The sequence below is a fragment of the Pelodiscus sinensis genome, chromosome 29 (genome assembly GCF_052426305.1).
Source record: "Pelodiscus sinensis isolate ZL-2025 chromosome 29, ASM5242630v1, whole genome shotgun sequence".
In the NCBI taxonomy this organism is placed as follows: Eukaryota; Metazoa; Chordata; order Testudines; family Trionychidae; genus Pelodiscus; species Pelodiscus sinensis.
The window spans coordinates 14,691,738-14,712,417 of record NC_143080.1 but is presented as its reverse complement, the minus strand read 5'-3'; the positions used below and the strand labels follow the sequence as shown (position 1 = coordinate 14,712,417).

The 20,680-nt window shown below is 52.0% G+C and overlaps 1 long non-coding RNA gene across 1 annotated transcript; it reads right to left on the bottom strand.

Annotated features, from left to right (window-relative positions):
• Positions 1-998: 998 nt before the first annotated feature.
• On the bottom strand, positions 999-17,821 carry LOC106732308 (uncharacterized). Its single transcript, XR_001368588.4, has 3 exons — positions 17,654-17,821; positions 5,339-5,422; positions 999-4,125 (listed from the first exon to the last, which is right to left on the bottom strand). It is a non-coding gene; the product is annotated as an uncharacterized LOC106732308 (long non-coding RNA).
• Between the last annotated feature and the right edge of the window lie 2,859 nt (positions 17,822-20,680).

Genomic DNA, 20,680 nt, shown 5'->3' with positions numbered 1-20,680 from the left:
CCAATGTAGCTGCCTTTCCCTCAACTTGTCTTAGGTTGGAGTGCATTGAACCCCACACAGCCTTGCCTTGCCTTGCTCCTTTCCTTTCCTGGACCATCCAACGTCATCTCAAAATCTTCATTTTGATGGGGAAGCATGCTTGTTTCTTTGCTTGGTGCTGGCCACGTCTCTGGTCTGTGCATTTGGATGGATTGATTTGCAGGTTTATACCCTCCACCTTTTAACTTCATTGGCATCCTTATGGCAGAGAACTGGAGTCAACTCCCAGCAGTTGCACCAAGTGGCCATGGTACAATGCGGGGCAGCATTCAGGAGGGCAGCATTCAGGAGGGCACCATTGTCAGCAACCACTGACCCTAGGGTAGGTCAATTCTTTCACTATAAGGTCTGTGCCTGTGATATCCTTTATGTGGGTCCTTCTCCCTCAGCTTTCACAGCCTAAGTCTCACCAGTGTTCTGACTAAATCTCTTCTGCTAAAAACTGTGTTGCTTCTTGTAGGGTCTCTCTCAATTTTTGGCACATATCACTAAGTCATCAGTGATGTTACATGTTCCAAGGCATCCCCTTTTGTATCATGTTAGATACACACCTGGTCTAGACGGTACTGAGTGCTGCCAGGAGGGCAGGGGACTGGACTTGATGACCCCTTGAGGTCCCTTCCAGTTCTAATGTTCTATAATTCTATGTCCAAGACAATGCTCAGCAAACACAAAGCTCAACTCTGACCCCTGGTACAGGCCAGCATTTACTGGAAATTCTCTGTGGTAGCAACATTTGGTGTTGGTTACAATAGTCACTCCATCATATGTATCCCGAAAAAATGGACACATCCTACTGGCTCACCACTCAATAGCAAACTACACTAAACTAATTCTTTGTACGTGACTGTACACCTTCTCCAAGTTCACACACTCCATCTCTTCTTTGACTATCTCCATGAGGATTCATACACTATCAACTGTACTTCCTGGCATAAATCCATCCTGGCTCTTCCGAATTTCCACTTTTCCATGCCGATGCTTTTCAACAATCTCTTCTCATACACAGTGACATCAGCTTAACCGGGTGATAATCAGCTCCCAGTGTAATATCGTCTTTTTTTTCACGGCACAACATAGCTTATACGACATTCATATGGCTTTTCCTCTTTCATAGGAATATAATTGAACAGATTTGTAAAATAATTTGATGCCTTGGGTCCTTTTTTGCCTCCATATAAGCCATGCTATCACCCCTGAATCCACTGGCCTTTCCATTTTTTAAACTTTTTTTTTTTTTTGGTGGATTCTTTAGCTTGAGGATTTCACTACCAAGTCTGCCTTTCGATCATGGTGTCATCACTCCTCAGACTTCAATTACTCTCCACACATCTCGGCACGGTCAGGAAGCTCCACGTTACTTCTGATTTCAAGGTTTTGTCATTCCCATCTGTAGGTTTCCACCACTGAGCCATTTTCTGTGCTCAGAAATCCAGCTGTTGCTGAGGGTTACTGATCTCCGGCGTGGTAATTCTTGATGTGGCCTGAGGCAGAGCGATTGTGAGGTGCTTACGGTCACACACGCAGTCTGCAGCAGAGCCAGGAATTTAATAACGTTTTCCTGAGTGCCACCAGCTGCTTTGGTTTAATCATCCTTGCTCTCTTTGAAGTGATGTGCTTCTAGTTCCTCAGATGAAAGGTACCACAGAAGTGTTATGCAGAGGAAGCCAGCTGTGCAGGGGGAGCAGGTGGGAGTCAGGGGCAATGGGGCAGAGTGGGGAAGTTGGGATGTCAGGGATAGGAGGGCACACGGGGAGTGAGGGGAACTGAGATTTGGCAGGGTCCGGGTGAGGTGCCTACCTGCGCCGTGGCCAAATCCTGGGTCCTGCTCTTGCATTCACCCTCTTGCACGTGCACATAGTTCACAAGGAATGATGCACAGGAGGGGCAATGTAAGTCCACTGCCCCTATAGAAGTGCCAAGTCTAGTAAGACCCAAGGCAGAAGCTACGTTAAATGATCTGACAGTTGGAAATGACACCAGAAGAGTTTTCCTGTGTGTGGATGCTGTAAACCTGGGTCCAGTTTTGTCTTGACCTCACCAGCGCAATCCCCGCTGACTTGGGTACAGTTTCCCAGGGAAGAGGTGGTCTCTGGCCCTTTTCTGCCCTCAGGTAACTCATGGGTTAGGGCCTGTCACACCCTGTTTACAACAAGCACTGTTTGTCTCATGCGTGGGAGTAAATGTCATATCCCAGTGCACAGCCTATTTATAGCACAGCTCTATTTGGGAAGTGAAACTTCTTAATGGCGAAGTTTTCAACTAGCTGCTTCAGGTTTCGGTTCAGTTGTTTCGATCTCCAGCGTTGCTCATTGCACAGGGCACTGAAAAAGAGCTTCCTGGAGGAGTCCTGGAGGCAGCAGTCCGGAGGGCTACTGAACTGAGTGGCTGTGGGAGGGAAAGAAGGTAGAGAAAAGAGTTAAAGCTACAAGACTTGGTTTCTCTGAATGAAAATACGAACAGGTGGTGTCACGGGGCAGACTCACCAGCATGGCGCTTCCAGCTGGTTGCCTTGGGGAATTAGCTTGTTGTTTTGTTGGGCGCCTTCCTCCAGCTCAGTGGCCTAGGAGCGAGGCTGCGCACACACTGCATGCTCAGTGCCGGTGCCACCCATGCGCCACACTCCCGGGGCCAGCGCCACTCCTGTGCCACACGCCCAGGGGTGGAGCTGCCTGTATGCCATGTGTCCGGGGCTGGTGCCACTCCTGTGCTGCATGCCCAGGAGCCGGCAGCGCCCATGTGCCGCGCACCTGGGGCCAGCGCTGCTCCTGTGCCACGTGCCCGGGGCCGGCCCCGATCAGTCAGCGGGTGCACAGAAATGGCCCAGCGGGCGCCATGGTGCCCGCAGGCACTGTGTTGGGGACCACTGCTCCAGCTGGTATCTCCCCATGTCCTCCTTTAACCCCAGAGTCCTCTTCAGGACACTGCCCTCCGGCAGTGCCCCCTCCAGTCTCTCTGAACCCCCTTCGGGGGCGGGGGGGATGTTGTTTACTCCACTGCAGACTCCGGGGTCCTCCCTTCTCCGAGGGCACCCCCAGTTCTTCTCTAAGGGAACACCCCATCCTCTGTACCCACCTTGCCTAGTGACCCACTGCCAGCCTTCATCTAGCCCCTGCCTCTGGGGCAGACTGCAGCCTGTCACGGCCACTCATCACTGACAAAGGTGTGGACCTGCTGCCCCTCCCTGCCATGGCTGCTTCCCGCAGCCCCAGCAGCTTCAGGCCTTGCAGCCTTGGGGCTTACTAGGCCAGAGCCTCCCCAGCACTGCTCTACCTCCAGGAAGCCTCCTGCTTCCCTAGCAGTAAGGTCCCTCCTGCTCTCCAGCCAGAGCAGCCGTCAGTCCTCTCTCCCTCCCTCCTTCCAGGAGTCCTTCTTTATACAGCCCCCAGCTGGGCCCTCACTCTGAGCCCTCTCTTAGAGCTGGAGTTTTGCCCTTCAAGGGCCAGTGCAGGGCAAACAGCCTGTCAGATGGAACTGCTGTCTGGAACAAACTAAGGGCCAAATTCCAACCTCAGTAAAACTGGTGTACGTCTGGCCCAACCCCCTGGAAATCAATGGAATTACTCAAGGGCCCATGAGGAGACTCTGACCATTAAGTTAGAGAAATGTAAGTCAACCAAGAGAATCATAGAAAACAATCAAGTCGGGTTGGGGGAAGAGGAAATAGGCATGTGACACTTCCGGGGTAGCCAGGGTTGTAAGACACATCGCCCCTACCTGCTTTTAGCATAAGGAAACCTCATCAATGGAGCTGGAACCCTTTTAATAGTGGGGGCCGGGCTGTCCTTGGGTTTTATGGGGCCCTACTCAATACTATTCAACTGGTGCCCCTATACCCAATAGCAGCTGGGCGGGTGGGGGGAGATGATTTCTCCTTTGAGTGGTATCCCTGTGGGTGCTCCACTCAGGTCTCAGTGCGTCCTCGCTCCGCTGATCAGAGTTTTGCTCAGTAGTGCCTTTCCGCCCCGCGCCTGCGCAGTCCCCAACTCGTGCTGGTTTCGTCAGTTAGGCGCGCGCGCGGTACGAGCCTCCCTCCATTCCTTTTCTACCGTCCTTGGCTGAAGACGGAGTCACAGCAGCACTCTCCTTTGTGACAGAAAATTGAAAAATAGCATGGTTAATTTACGTGTGAATAGTTTGAGTTGGGTTCTTTCTTTTATGCTAAAAATAAGCTTCCCTGTTTCTTTCCTCCCTACTCCATTTTTCTCCAAGTTCTGATTCCTCACATTCGTTCAACATGCCAGGCTCCCCGGCTTCAAGAAATGTGATTCATGTCGGGACTCAGTACCGGTTTCTGACGGACGCTCGTTCTGTATTAAATGCTTAGGCAAAAGCCACATAGCGCAAAAATGCCCGCATTGTCACAATCTGCATGGCCAGAGCGAGGAAAGACCGTCAAATGAAGCTGAAGACTCTCCTATGGGACAAATCCCTCCAGCCACCAGGGGATAAGTCCCCGGAGACACAGGTGCACTCAACGCCCCATGAGAGGGCTAGTTTATCACCCCACAGAGGCTCTTGAGTGCTGCGGGCTTCCCTGGCATTATCACTGTCAGCTACGTCCTAGGCCGCTCGGTGTCAACTTCCGGCACCGCAGAGAAGCAAAAAACGACCTCAGCTAAGAGAGCTGAGTCGGAACCAAAATGGCAAAACCCCTTTGGCACCTGCCAATGAGGTTGACCAACCGGTACTGGACATGCTGCCACCGCTGGCACCCACAGGCAACCCGGCACCGACAGCCGGAATAAAGAACACTCCAGCACTGGAGCATAAGAAGGCAGCTAACAAGACACGTCACGTAAAAAAAGCCCTGCCCTGGACACACCATCTCCAGTGGTGCAGAGAACAGCTTCACCATGCTCTCCAATATTACCTCACTCTAGCCCGCATAGACAAACTGCAGAAATTCTTTCTTACTCCCCCACGCCATTGTCACTGCGACCTGAACATGGCAGCGTGCAGGAAAGTAGATTTGCATTATGGTACTCATCACCAATGGGATCAGTGGCTTCATGGCGCTCCACTCGACACCAATCCTTTCAACAACCTCCGTAACTTCCGTGGTTTAACCATCCATGGCTGTATCCACCACAACAGTTTCAACCTCAGTGGCCTCTGTGAGAGCCATGGCACCAATATCGCCCCTGCTCCTCCCATCGCCACCGCTCATGAGATACACCAGCCTCTACACCAGCGCATACAGCTACACAGTCTCCGGCCACCACAGCACATTCTTCACCGTCTCACCCCACTCCTTTGATAATAACTCAGGCGGATCCAGTAGATGACGAGAATTTACCTCAATCTAAATCAGAGAGCTCCTCACAGGCCCCACTGTCTTCTTCTCCAGACGAGGCTGTTTTCCAACCATTGTCCTCTCCACCTACAGACGACATGAAACAATTCCAGGAATTATTCCAACGAGTGGCTCAATCTTAGGACATCACACACCAAGAAGTGCAAGACAAACATACAAGCTACTCAAAGTACTCCAACTGGCTACATCCTCCAGGATAGCATTACCCATCAATGAGGCTATGTGCACCATTGGCCTGCTATACCCAGGGTTGTGAGTTCAATCCCTGAGGAGGCCACTTAGGGATCTAGGGCAAATCTGTCAGGGATGGTACTTGGTCCTGCTGTGAGGGTGGGGGGGCTGGACTTGATGACCTCTCAAGGTCCCTTCCAATTCTCTGAGATAGGTATATCTCCATATATTATTACTCTGGCAGAGGCTGGCCTCTATCCCTTCCACCAACTGGAGAGCGGATAGAAAGTACTTTGTCCTGGCGAAAGGGATTAATTGGTTGTGGACTCTTTTTATCACAGATCAAAACACCTTCAATGTAAGTCTGCACCTCAAGGCTGTGTCTACATTGGCCCCTATTCCATAATAGGGATGCTAATGTAGCACTTGGGAATAGGCAAATCCGCGGGGGATTTAAATATCCCCCGCGGGATTTGCATTTTCATGGCTGCCGCTTTTTTCCGGCTTGTAGATAAGCCGGAGAAAAGCGCCAGTCTGGACGCGATCCTCCGGAAAATAAGCTCTTTTCCGGAGGATCTCTTATTCCCACTTTCCGCACTAGGCACAGGAAAGCGGCCATCTAGGGCAGGAGAGCTGCCAGCCTGGCCACCCAGGAGCAGGTTTGCATGAAAATCAAGGTGGTCCACTGAGACCCCCGACCCTGAGCCCTGAGCTTAGAATGGCCATACTGGGTCAGACCATAGGTCCATCTAGCCCAGTAGCCTGTCTGCTGACAGCGGCCAACCCTAGGGACCCTGGAGGGGATGGACCAAAGACAGTGACCAAGCCATTTGTCTCGTGCCATCCCTCTCCAGCCTTCCACAAACTTCGGGCAGGGACACCACTCCTACCCTCTGGCTAATACCACTCCATGGACCCAACCTCCATGAATTGATCTCACTTCTCTTTAAACTCTGTTCTAGTTCTAGCCTTCACAGCCTCCTGCAGCAAGGAGTTCCACAGGTTGACTATTTGTTTTGTGAAGAAGAACTTTCTGTTATTAGTTTGAAGCCTGCTACCCATTCCTTTCCTTTGGTGTCCTCTAGTCCTTCTATTATGGGAACTAATGAAGAACTTTTCTGTATGCACCCTCTCCGCCCCACTCGTGCTTTTATAGACCTCTATCATATCCCCCCTCAGTCTCCTCTTTTCTAAGCTGAAAAGTCCCAGTCTCTTTAGCCTCTCTTCATATGGGACCTGTTCCAAACCCCTGATCATTGTAGTTGCCCTCCCCTCTCCCAGCCTCTCTCTTCCCCTCTCCCACCTCCTTTTCCCAGTCTCCCCCAGTTTTGTTCAATAAAGAGAGATTCTATTTTTGAACACAATTGTCCTTTATTTTGTACATCAAGAAGGGGGGCTAGGGAGGGGTAAGTGGAAGGAGGTGAGGGAGGAATGGGGTACGAGCCCCCGATGGGGAGGACTGGGCTGGCTCTGCGGGCTTCTGGGGGTGGAAGCTCTCCTGCAGCCCCCCAATTGCCCCCTCTCCCCAGATGGCAGCCTGCGGCAAGTGCAGCCGGTCTGATGGCCGAGTGCTCTGATGTGTCCAGTGTGGGTACTCCGGGCAATCCAAGCCAGGACTGCTTTGCAAGCGGGGCACCCCTGAGAACTGTCTGTCCGGGGTAGGGGTCGGGTCCCTTTAAGCGCAGCCCTCGGCTAGCCTGAGACAGCAGCTCCACGCTCTAAGTCCTCATCTGATGCCCTGCCGGCACTGCTTCCGGCCATCCTTAACCCCGTTTCAGGGTCCACTCTGTGTGGACATGCTAGTTCGAATTAGCAAAACGCTAATTCGAACTAGTTTTTTAGTCTGGATGCGTTAGTTCGAATTAGCTTAGTTCGAATTAGCGCTGTAGTGTAGACATACCCCCAGTCCTTCTGGCTGACTACGATCATGCCAGTTACTCCAGATTACAAGACCTCTTACAGGATCTTCCTGAAAACAAGAGACCCCCATCTCCAGTCCATCATCAAAGAGGGCCAAAAACAGCTCTCCAGGCTGCAATGGACACAGCAGCTAGGACCACAAGTACAGCAATAGTAATTCACAGGGCGTCATGGTTACAATCATCAGGAGTCCAAAAAGAATTACAAAGGTAGAGGACCTCTTCTTTGATAGGAACCAGCTCTTCACTACAAAAACGGATGAGGTGTTACACTCAGTGAAAGATTCCTGTACCACACGGCACACTTTCGTCATGTACACCCCATCTAATAAAAGACGCAGATACGCTGCATACCAAAGACCAAGAGACTTGAATTATCACAGGCAACAGCAGAGGCCATATGACAACGGGCCCAAGCAACATCCCAATAGAAGGGGGGCTCAACACAACCCATCCTCCAATACTCAACCCACTTCAAACAAACAGCAGAGGGGGTTTGAAGTTTTGGTCAGGGGTCTGAGCAACCACCCCAAAGAGCCAGTGCATCCCCAGACAATTTTCCATCACTATTTGAGACCCTTTTACCAACAACAGGCCCTTCTTACTAAGGACAAATGGGTTCTTGAGATCATCAAATCGGGCTACACAATCCCTTTTATGTCTATACCCTCTACCAACCCCCTTCCCCGTCCCTTTTCAGGGACCTCTCTCATGAGCCCCTGTTACAAGCAGAGGCACAAAAGCTGCTCAGCCAGCAGTTCCCAACTTTTTCCAGATGGGGACCCATTTTGACAATTCAGGAAGATTTGGTGACCCAAGGCAATTCAAAAATGGGGAAAGGAGAGGGGGCAGAGCCACCTGCGGAGACACTTGGGGACCCTTTTGAAATGTAATGGTGACCCATATTTGGGTCCCGACCCATAGCTTGGGAAACCCTGGCCTAGGGGCAATAGAACTAGTTCCCACAGAATATCAAGTTCTAACTATTTCCTAACTGCCAAGAAAACAGGCAGTCAGAAGCCAATTTTTGATCTCAGAAAGTGCAACAAGTTTGTCCGCAATAGCAAATTCAGAATGGTGACTCTTGCAACTATTATACCAGCACTGGACACAGGGGACTGGTTCTTAGCCCTTGACCTTCAAGACACATCTTTTCATATAACCATACTCAGGGGTAAACAAATTATGGAAAATCCTACTCATCAGACAAAAAAGGGACTCGCCACCCTCCCCCACAAAAAGTATTTTTTTAATGGCATAAATTCCTAATAAGAATAAGAACAGTAATTACTAATAAGTTAATAATAAATATCACCCAGGTTATTAATAAATATCTTATAAACCTCTACCTTTTCTCTCTGCTGCCATGTCTCCTCCCCTTGCTCCATCAGCTCCCCTGGTGCCTGCTGCCCCCCAGCCCCTCACCTTCTGCTGTCCTGACTCCTGCCCTTCTCACTGCCCTCAGCCTTCCTAAGACCTGCCCCCCTTCGCCAGCCCTTCTCTCCGCCCTATGCCCACTCCTCTAGTAGCCCCACTCTGATCGTGTGAGCTACCCCTCCTCATCCCCTCTCCTAAAACCTCTCTCTACACACCTGCCCTGCCGCTCTCCTCTGGTGCTGCTCCCTCCCCTGCAGGTGTCTGCCCTTCTGCTTCACCCCCAGAATCCCTTGGCACCTGCACCCTCCTGGTGCCTCCCCCTTCCCTCTCTGCCCCTGCCCCCTTTGCTTTCTTTTTCCCTGATACCCACCCCCTCACCACCCTCTGCCCCCATTTCCCTCATGCCTCTGTGCCCTCACAGATGCCTTGCTCCATCCCCACCTTCCTCATGCCCACCTCTTCTTTCAAGCCTTCTCCCAGCACTACCCATCCGCCCTCTAGCCCCCAGTGCCCTTACCCTCTCCTCTCCCAGCATCACCCTGTCCCCCTCCCACTGACACCTCCCCTCCTGCCCTTTTCCTCATTGTCTGCACTTGGCCCCCTGGCATTTGTCTCTTCTCACCCCTGTCCCTTGGTGCCTGCCCCTTTCTTCTTCTTCTTCTTCTTCTCCTAACCTCCTCCCCTCAGCACGAGCCCCTTCCCCATATGTTTCCTCTCCCCTCTCCTCCCCACAGCCCAGCCCAGGCCAGCCCCTGCCCCTCCCCAGGGGCCAGCTCTAGGTTTTTTGCTGCCCCAAGAAAAACATTGTTTGCTGCCCCCCCTCCTTTGTTGTTGTCTTTTACACGTTTGCATTTTCCAATGGGTTTTTTTTTGTTTGTTTTCTTTTTTGTCCCCGCATTTTAGCCCTATAAATAGCAAATAGCATTTTCATTCTTTTTTTCCATAAAGGCAAAGGCGCTTCAAGTGAACTCCCCCTTTCACTCGCTGCTGGGTCACAGCAGCCTTTTCCCTGCCCTGTCCAGCCCCTCCCTATGGGCAAGCACCCTTCACTCCCGACCCACAGGGACAGCACAGAGCCAGAGGGGTGCTGGGAACAGTGGGGGAGTACGGGGGTGGCACGGGGAATGGGAGGCACAGAGCCAGAGGGATGCAGAGATCGGGGGTAGCAGGGTGCAGTGGAGGCACAGGGAATGGGACGCGGGGAACAGGAGGGGCAGAGAGATTGGGGTCTAGGGGCAGTGCAGGGAACGGGCAGCACAGAGCTGGGGGGGCAGGGATCGGGGGGAGCAGTGTGCGGGGTGTAAGGGTGGCGCAGAGCCAAAGGGTCGCAGGGAAGAGGGAGAGCAGGGGGTCTGGGGTGCAGGGGAGGCATGGGGAACAGGTGGCACGGAGACAAAGGGGGGCTGAGGCCAGGGCAAGACTGGAGCTGGTGGGGCGGGCCCTGGCTGTGCCGCATGCACAGCCAGCTCCCAGGGACACGTGGCCAGAGCCAAGCTGCCGTGGCCCTTTAAAATCAGCGGGGCCAGGTCACGCCAGCATCCTGGCATCCCGCCCCACCTCCTGACGCCGGAGCTGCACGCAGGTAACCCACCGCACTTCTCCCTTCCCAGCGGTGCTGTACTCCTCTGCCGTCCGGCAGATCGGATGGGGCTACGCCGACTGTAGTGGGGGCTTCGGCCAGCCCGTCATAACGGCCCACCGGGCCAGTCCGCCCCTGCACTCACTAGTTGGAAAAATCTACTCGCCACGGGCGAGCGGGCAAGTGCATTTGTCGAGCCCTGACCATACATGCTGCCCACAGGAGATTTCTCAGGTTTGTGGTAGGACAAGAATGCTACCGATGTCAAGTCCTTCCTTTTGGTCTGTCCATGGCCTTTTGAATATTTTCCAAGACTTTAGCCATGGTGTTGGCCTTCCTCAGCAGGCAGGGCATTATTATTTTTCCTTACCTCGACAACTGCCTAATCAGGGGACCCACATGTCAACAAACAATAACCATGACAAACACTACCAGAGATTGCTTCTCCCAACTGGGCCTCCTTATAAATATCCAGAAATCTACATTACAATCTACCCAAAAGATAGAATTCACTGAGGCACTCCTAGAAGCAGTGACAGCCAAAGCCTACCTCCAACTGCAATGATTCGAAACGTTATGCAACCTTATTGAGAGAGTCAAACATACTCCCTTCACCACAGCACGCACATGTCTTCAAATTCTGGGACACATGGCAGCCACAACCTTCGTCACCTTATTTGGGAGACTGCTGTCCTGGTTTGCAACCGTCTACATTCCCAACCAACACAGCCTTGCAAAGTGCCTCACACTCCCAGAAGTAGTCCTACAATCTCTTGACTGGTGGACCTCTCCAAGCAATTTGCTTGCCGGAGTACCTTTCCATCACCCAGACCCATCAGTAGTGATCAGAACCGATGCATCACTTCTGGGCTGGGGCACCTACTGTGGCACAAAAACGGTACAGGGCAGATGGTCTCAACTCGAGATGCATCTCCATATCAACATCCTGGAGCTCAGGGCCATCTGCAAAGCTTGTATTCACTTCCTCCCCGATAAAGGGGAGCATCATTCGTGTCCTCATGGATAACACACCCTATACGTTCTACATCAGTCGACAGAGGGGTGCCCAATCACGCTCACTATGTGCAGAAGCAATCAGATTTTGGAACTGGTGCCACAAGAACCTGATAACCCCAACTGCCACTTACTTACCAGGCCAACAGAACACCAGGGCCGACAAACTGAGCAGACACTTCTCCGAACAACGTGAATGGGAACTCAGTCTCAATGTTCTCCTCACGATTTTCCGACAATTGGGATTCCCAATCATAGAGCTATTTGCCACAGCAACCAACCACAAGTGACACCGGTTCTGTTCCCAAGCAGGTCAGGGTAAGAGATCAGAGGGAGACACCGTCACCATTTGCTGGACTGGCTCCCCCAACTCTCCACCCTTTGAACCACTAGCCATGGTCTCACCACAAGTGACTTTCATACTGGCAATAACATCTGCAAAATGGCAGCCCTCATAGCCCACCCACCGTACACTACCATCACTAAGGACAGGGTCATGCTCAGGCCTCATCCCACGTTCCTCCCCAAAGTTATGTCAGACTTGCACCTGAATGAACCCATACACTTACTCAGGGTATGTCTACACTACCCCGCTAGTTCGAACTAGCGCGGTAATGTAGGCATACCGCACTTGCAAATGAAGCCCGGGATTTGAATTTCCCGGGCTTCATTTGCATAAGCGGGGAGCCGCCATTTTTAAAACCCCGCTGGTTCGAACCCCGTGCAGTGCGGCTACACGGGGCACGAACTAGGTAGTTCGAACTAGGCTTCCTAGTTCGAACTACCGTTACTCCTCGTGAACTACCTAGTTCGTGCCCCATGTAGCCGCGCTGCACGGGGTTCGAACCAGCGGGGTTTTAAAAATGGCAGCTCCCCGCTTATGCAAATGAAGCCCGGGAAATTCAAATCCCGGGCTTCATTTGCAAGTGCGGTATGCCTACATTACCCTCCTAGTTCGGACTAGGAGGGTAGTGTAGACATACCCACACATACTTTACTAATCCATGTTCACACCCTAGATCAGGGGTGGGCAAAAGCCTCTCAAGTGGGCCGGATTCTGCCGGCCTAGGGGTTTGATGTGGTCCGTGAGGCAATTCCATGCCCCGCCCCTTGGTGCGTTGCCTGGGAGCCGCAGACGTGCAAACCCTTTTAATTGCTTCTCTTTAAAGGGCTCGCATCTCCTGGGTGGCTGCATTGCCTGACAGCCACCCAGCAGGTGCAAGTCCTTTAAACAGAAACAATTGAAAGGGCTCGCAGCTCTCGGTCCCACTGGCCCATTGCTTGGGAGACACGAGGACTCTGAAGTGCTTCTATTCAAAGGACTTGTACCTGCCTGGCAGCTGCCAGGCAACAGGTTAGCAGTGGGGCCAGGAGCTGTCAGCCTGTTATGTGAATTCTAAGCCTCTACCCCAGACAACTCTGGGAGGAGGCTAGCTCCCAGGACCCTCCCACTTTCTCCAGGTCACTTCCATTGGTCAGAAGTCAGGGGGCAGGGACCCCAGGCCAAACAAAGCTCCCAGTAGGGTAGCTTTCAACCCCGCCCCTTCCACCCGAGGCCCACAGCCACTTCTGAAATTTGTGAAGTGACCCCCCCTTCAAAATGTATTGCCCACCCCTGCCCTAGATGCCAGATGAGCCCTCACTTTTTACTTAGCGAGAACCCAGGAGACGAGGAACTCAGACAGACTCTTCATCTCTTGGTCCAGTCCCCACAATGGAACAGCCATGTCTGTGCAATGGATTTCCAAGTGGAGAAATCAAATTTCAATTTCACATGAATTCATTTTTTTGATTGTATCACTTTGGTATATATGGTTGTGCTGATTTTCTTCCACATATTGATCTGAGGAAGTGGGTCTGGCCCACGAAAGCTCATCACCTAATAAACCATCTTGTTAGTCTTTTAAAGTGCTACATAGTCCTGTCTTTTGTTTCAGCTAGACCAGACTAACACGGCTGCATCTCTATCCAGATTAACAGAGTCGCTGCATCCAGAGAAACAAACAACTCACCAATCCCACTGGAGAGCCCCATTCTGCTTAACATGCAGCACTTACATGTGCTTATGTGAACTCCAGCACAGACTGATTTTATAAAGCCTATAGAGTCAAGTAAGGGCAAGTAGAAATCAATGGTTGTATATCAAACAGAATCATAATACGCATTATAGGGCCTGGATTTAATTAACAGGATATTCTCATGTCTTGGAGAACATTGCTCCCCCAGACACCTAGCAACATTTCACAGCCAAACTGGCTGTGATTCTCCTTCCATGGCTCCAGGTGGAGAGCCAAGCAACCCTGGAGTTCAAGATACACCTAGACACGCCTTTGTGTTTTTCAAAAGCCAGACATTCCCCTGCTGTGTGTTTTGTCCTGTCCACACTCTTGTTTACCTGTGACTCAATGCACATGGGCACCCATTCTGAGACATACATCACATGACCAGACAGGGAGAGAGGTGTCCGATACCAGAAAGTGCCCTCTTGCCTGAAAAGAACATTTCCAGTGCATGTAACTGCCTGAGAGCTGCCTTAACTCCAAGACCATAAGAACACACATTGTACTATAGAAACATAACTTCTTACTTACATTTTGCAATGATGACAGTGGCCAGTGGGCTGATTACCGGCTCTCGGTAGAGAACTCACCTGCACTCTTCTGTGAACTGTTATGCACATATCTGAAAGGGGATCCCTCTAAAACCCTGGGCTCTCCCTGGTGCTCTCTTCCAGTTTGCACTGAGAAGTCCCTGGATCACAACATCCCATTTTAGAAAGCGCTTCTGATCAAATCCCCCCTCATTCTTCACTTCTGCAGACTAAACAAGCCCAAATCCCTCAGCCTCTCCTTGTCGGTCATGTGATCCAGCCCTCGAATCATTTTTATTGCCCTCCGCTGGACCCTCTGCAATGCGTCCACATCCTTTTTGTGGTGGGGGGACCGGAACGGGACACAATACTCCAGGGCTATGTCTACACTGCGCACTGTTGCGCAATAAAAGATGCAAATGAGGCGCAGGGATGAATATCACCGTGCCTCATTTGCATACCTAATGAACCGCCATTTTTGCAGCATGGGCTTTTGCGCAAGCAGGAGCTGTCTACACTGCTCCTTCTTGCACAAAAAAACCCCTCTTGTGCAGAGCCATTCTTCCTGAAAATAAGCGACAGAACAGCTCCTGCGCAAGAGGGGGCTTTTGCACAAGAAGGAGCAGTGTAGACAGCTCCTTCTTGCGCAAAACCCCATTCTGCAAAATGGCGGCTCATTAGGTATGCAAATGAGGCACGGCGATATTCATCCCCGTGTCTCATTTGCATATCATCTTGTGCAACAATGCACAGTATAGACATAGCCCAGATGTGGCCTCACCAGAGCCGAATAAACGGGAATAATCACGTCTCTAGATCTGCTGGCAATGCCCAACCTAATATGCCATTTGCCTTCTTGGGAAACAAAGGCACACTGTTGACTCCTATTCAGCTTCTCATCCACTGTAACCCCCTGGTCCTTTTCTGAAGAACTACTACTTAGCTGGTTGGTCCCCAGCCTGTAACAATGCTTGGGATTCTTCCGTCCCAAGTGCAGGACTCTACACTTGTCCTTGTTGAACCTCATCAGATTTCCTTTGGCCCAATCTTATCTGTCCAGGTCACTCTGGACTCTATCCCTGCCCTCCAGCATATCTACCTCTTGTAGTCAGGAGATTTACTGCCATGGTGTCCAGATGGGTCTCTGGCTCTGTTGATAATAATAACCAGAAGGCAGCTTGTGTGTGTTCTCAGTGATGTGGGCCCCATGACCACCGCAGACCCCAAGAGAGCACCCCAAAGACCACAAATCAGATAAGGATCAAAGGTGCCCAGTCAGGTTTATTGTTAAGTGAAGTACAGTCATAGCTGTCAGTCAACTCTACCGAATCACTACACACAAGTATTTACAACAATGGCCTCAGCACAAACAGTGGGAAACTCCCACTTCCTCCTGGCTGGACAAAGACTGCCTCCCCCGCCCCTCCCCCCCATCCAACACACCACTGTATACATGGGCGGCAGGTTTGTATAATTTTTGGTGGTGCCCCATTAGCCACACCCCCTGACTGCTGTTAACCATGCCCCTGACCCCCGGTGGTCACACCCCTGACCCCCATTAGCCACGCCCCCGACCCATGTTAGCCAGACCTCTGGAGGTAATACGCTTGGGGCAAGATGGAGACATGACCAGAAGTAAAAGGTGTCATGTCACCCCTCTCAAAGGACTTTTCCCACCATCCTCCTACCAACAGGGATTAGTTTGGCCCCCAATAAACCCCCCTCATGCAACTATCCTGAAATTGCATTTAACCCAATGTGTGTGACATTAACTCAGGGGCAGAGAGGCTGGGGGATGTGTTCCCTCTAAGGCTATGTCTACACTCATGGCTTCTTGCACAAGTACAGCCATTCTTGCACAAGAACTCACAGAGCATCCACACTGCCCTTCCTTGCCCTTCCGCCAAATTTACAGTATGGCGTGGTAAGAGAGGGCATCTTGCACAAGAGCTACGCTCTTTTCTAACAGGTGTAAGCTCTTGCGCAAGAGGGCAGCATAGACACTCAGCAGGGATTTCTTGCACAAGAAACCCCGATGGCTAAAATGGCCATCGGAGCTTTCTTGCTCAAGAGAGCATCCACACTGCCATGGATGCTCTTGCGCAAAAGCACAGCTCGCACATGGCAGTGTGGACATGTTCTTGCGCAAGACTTTTCTTGCACAAGAAGCCGCCAGTGTAGACATAGCCTAAGAGTTTCCTCTCATGAGCAGAATGAATTTTGTGTTGTGCACCAGTACTGAGTTCATGTGGCTTCTTTGGATGTGCCACCATGGCACCCAAGTTATTAATAAATATCTTATAAACCTCTACCTTTTCTCTCTGCTGCCATGTCTCGTCCCCTTGCTCCGTCAGCTCCCCTGGTGCCTTCTGCCCCTCAACTCCTCACCCTCCCCTGCTGTTCTGACTCCTGCCCTTCTCACTGCCCTCAGCCCTCCTGCAACCTGCCCCCCTCCACCAGCCCTTCTCTCCCCCCTGTGCCCACTCTTCCAGTAGCCCTATTCTGATCATGTGAGCTACCCCTCCTCATCCCCTCTCCTAACACCTCCCTCTACACACCTGCCCTGCCTCTCTCCTCTGGTGCTGATCCCTCCCCTGCAGGTGTCTGCCCTTCTGCTTCACTCCCAGAATCCCCTGGCACCTGCACCTTCCCTTACTCCTGCACCATCCTGGTGCCTCCCCCTTCCTCACTATCCTGCCCCCTTTGCCCTCTTTTTCCCCGATGTCCACCCCCTCACCACCCTCTGCTTCCATTCCCCTCATGCCCCTTTGCCCAAAAGGGCCAGTGTAGACAGCTCAGAATTGTTTTCCGCAAAAAAGCCCCGATTGCGAAAATGGCGATCGGGGCTTTTTTGCGTAAAAGCGCGTCTAGATTGGCACGGACACTTTTCTGCAAAAAGTGCTTTTGCGGAAAAGTGTCCGTGCCAATCTAGACGCTCTGTTCCGAAAATGCTTTTAATGGAAAACTTTTCCGTTAAAAGCATTTCCGGAAAATCATGCCAATCTAGACGCAGCCACACAGTATTCAGAAACCAGGTACCAAAAAATATCCAGTTCCTCTATGGCATTTCTAAACAGAGCTTGGTAACAGTGTTAAAAGCCAACCACTACAGTGGAAATAAAAAGAAACATTATTACACTACTGACAACCAAGCAGTTTGACACTGTGTGTTCATAACTAACACACCAAGATTGTTCAAAGCCTTCTCTAGACATCTATTAATAGCCAATCAGCCCCTCTCCAATTCCTTTTTCTCTAAAGACATTAAGCAAAAATAAAGGACAAAAGAGGAGGCTCCCCCAAAAGAAGGTATGTGTGTGCACATATGGAGCCATAATGCCAGACAGCTGGCTTCTCTCTCACCAGCAGCACCAAGAGCATTAAGGTAGATAGTTCTTCCTGGCGCACACACTGCAGCCTTACTCCTGCCATGTATCCCCCTACTTTCCCTCCATTCCCAGATTTCCCTCAGCCTGTAATGAATACAAAACCTAGTGAGGTGACAGCTCTGTAGCTAATACAACCCACCCTCTTGCACCAACACCGACCCCCCATCTCAATGCGGATTGCAACAGGGAGGGGAGATAATTCCTCAGGGAAGGAAGAACACTGAGCAGAAGCAGCAATGAGGGGGCAGGGGAACTAACCTCTCGGGGAGACAGAGTCTTATCAGGAGATGAGAGGCGGCAAATAACCTGGAGTGGCTGGGAAATCGCTGGGGTCATGGCAGCCAGCAGCGAGTGGTGAGTCTACTCTAACTCCACCACGCTCCCCCGCAGGTATGCAGGTATGTAGCTGAGCAGCTCACACACAAAGCAGCTCGACCCCCCGCCCCCAGGAGGCAAAGGAGCCTCCCGGAAGCAAGGAGTCCAACTTGCCCCACTCGTCACAGCCTCCTGAGCAGTGGGGGCTGGGACACTCTCCAGGCAGAGCCGGGGGAGAGACCTCGCTCCATATTGGTGGAGCAGGGCCCCCGGCTCTGAATATTGCTGGAGCACGGGCACCACGAGCCCATACAACTCGCCGCCTATGACTGTATATACAGGTACAAACCAGTTACACATCACTGCTGACATGTCAGATTGCCACCCTCTGATGCTACTTAGATACCACATCACCCTGTACCTTGTGGTTTGATTAGATCAAGGTGGGCAATAATTTTTGACAGGGGCCACTCCAAGATTTTGGAAAGTGATTGAGGGCTGCGTTCTTCCATGCTATTAATGGAGATGCAGGGTCTTGGGTGGAGGTTGGGTGCACAGGGGAGCTTGGGGTAATGGTCTGGGGTGCAGGAGGGAGACTGGAGTCTGAGAGGGAGTTGGGATGAGGCAGGCAGTTGTGAGGTAGAGCAGGAGACTGGAGTGCAGGCGTTTGGGATGTGACCTAGGGTAGGAGGGGATTGTGATCTGGGGGAGGAGATTGGGGTGCCAGATCTGGGAGGGGGTGTGGGTGTCAGAGGGGGACAGAGGGTTTGGGTATGTTGGGGGGTGGGGCAGAGAGTTGGGGCAGGAAAGGGCTGCGGTGCCAGGAGCAGGCTGTGGCCAAGAGAGAGACTTGTCAGCTGCCAAACTAGCCCACCTGCCTGCAGAGTTAAAATGTTTCCCAGCCAGCCTGCCTGGCCATGTGCTTCATGAATAAGTGAGCCAAGGAGAGGGGGCTTGGTTCTTCTTAGATGCCTGTTACTCCAACAAGCAGCTCCCATTGGCTGGGGTCTGCCTAAAACTGGCCAATGGGAATGTGCTGGGGGCGGGGCAGATCCTAAAACTTCCCCCTTCCTCCTCAGTTTTAAAACAGAAATAGAGCCCTGCAGCTGCATTTCTGCCCGGCTGGGGCTGTGGGGCAAGCTAGGGAGCCTGCCTGGGGTTCCCCACTGCCTCCGTGGGCCGAATGCGGCCCATGGGCTGTATTTTGCCCAGGCCTGGATTAGATCATCTCTATCCATCATACTGTCAGTTTAGACCCTTTTCTGAACCTGGGTCGGTATCTGTGGGGAGTGGGTACCAAGGTCTTTTTTAATGAGCTGCTGGTACCATGTGCTTTCAACTAATGCCCAGTATCAATTACTGTTCTACACCTGAGCCTATTACCAATTAGGGTTTAGCAGACACCAACCATGACATCACCCGTTGCTCCCACCTCTAAACTTAACCAAAGACTCTCAACAGGATTTTCTCCCAATTTTACTGGAGCTCTGAGCAATTGTACTGCTCTCTGACATACAGTGCAACTCCTCCTCCTTTTCTCTTCTACCTGTCCTTCCTGAACAATTTATATCCTTCCATGACAGTGCTCCAGTCAAGTGAGTCACCCTACCAATTCTCTCTTATTCCAATCAAATCATACTTATGTAACCCTTCTGCCAGGTAGTGCCAGCAGCAGCCGGAGCCAGGTTCAATATCTAGGGGTCCCTTTTCATCCATCTCACACACAACCGGCTCAAGCCCCCACCCAGCAGCCTGGGAAATTCACACAACCCTGGGTGCCTCTGAGAGGCAATGCTTCCGCACTCACAAGCACAGAGTCAGAGCGTAGAAAAGAACTTTTATGAAAGAGAGAGAAGTCACATGGCATTAGCTTGGGAAAATACCATAACCATAGTTCATAACCAACCCATGAGTGGCCATCCCAGCTTAAATGCATTGAGCAATGTCCCTTGCCTCTCAGGCTCACTAGTTCAACAATGTAAGGGTCCCATTCACATACCCAAACTTTCTCTGTACCCCACTTCTAAAGCCCCACTTACAGCTCTGTCCAGTCAGTGCGGACCCAGACACATCACTCTGATGACTTCCATCATAGAACCTGATGTGATGCCACCTGTGTGCTGCCCCTGCTGGCTGGTCACTCCTGCCAGCCCCCTACTGGCTGCCTGCTGCTTCCCCTACCGGCCGCCCACCAGGCGTTCCCGCTAGCCGCTCTGCTGGCCACCCACCACTCGTTCCCACCAGCCGCTCTGCTGGCCGCCTGCTGCTGCTCCTACCGGCCGCCCACCACTTGTTTCTGCCAGCCGTTCTGCTGGCTGCCTGCCACTGCGCATACCGGCCGCCTGCCACTCATTCCCACCAGCCGCTCTGCTGGCCGCAATGAGTCTGGCTCCAGGACAAACCAGTGACTTCAGCTGTTAGGGTGTGTCTAAACTACATGGCTCTGTCGATGGAGCCATGTAGATTAGGCTGATCGGCAGAGGGAAATGAAGCCATGATTTAAATAATCGGGGCTTCATTTAAATTTAAATGGCTGCTGCGCTCTGCCGACCAGCTGATGATCAGCTGTTTGTCGGCAGATCGGGGCAGTCTGGACGCACCGCTGTTGACAAGGAAGCCTTTGTCGACTGGCACAGGTATGCCTCGTGATCATCTGCGCAGTGTGAGCAGCCGCCATCCGGCCGTCTCTAGCCATTGCGGGCTTGCCGCACATGCGCATTGGTGGCCCCACGGCCGGAGACCTGGCGACCCGGCGGCCATCCGCGCCCTGAGGAAGAGGCCAGCACCTGCGCGGGAGGTGGGGGTGGGGCGTCTCCGGGAGTAGGCAGTCACGGCAGGCTGACGTCATCCCCGGGCGCCTCCCCGCAGGAGGGGCGAGGGAGGGCAGACATCATCTCCAGGGGCTGACCCAGGTAAGGGCAGGTGGTTTAAAAGGGGAGTTGGAGCCCAGAGGAGCAGCGGGAAGAAAGA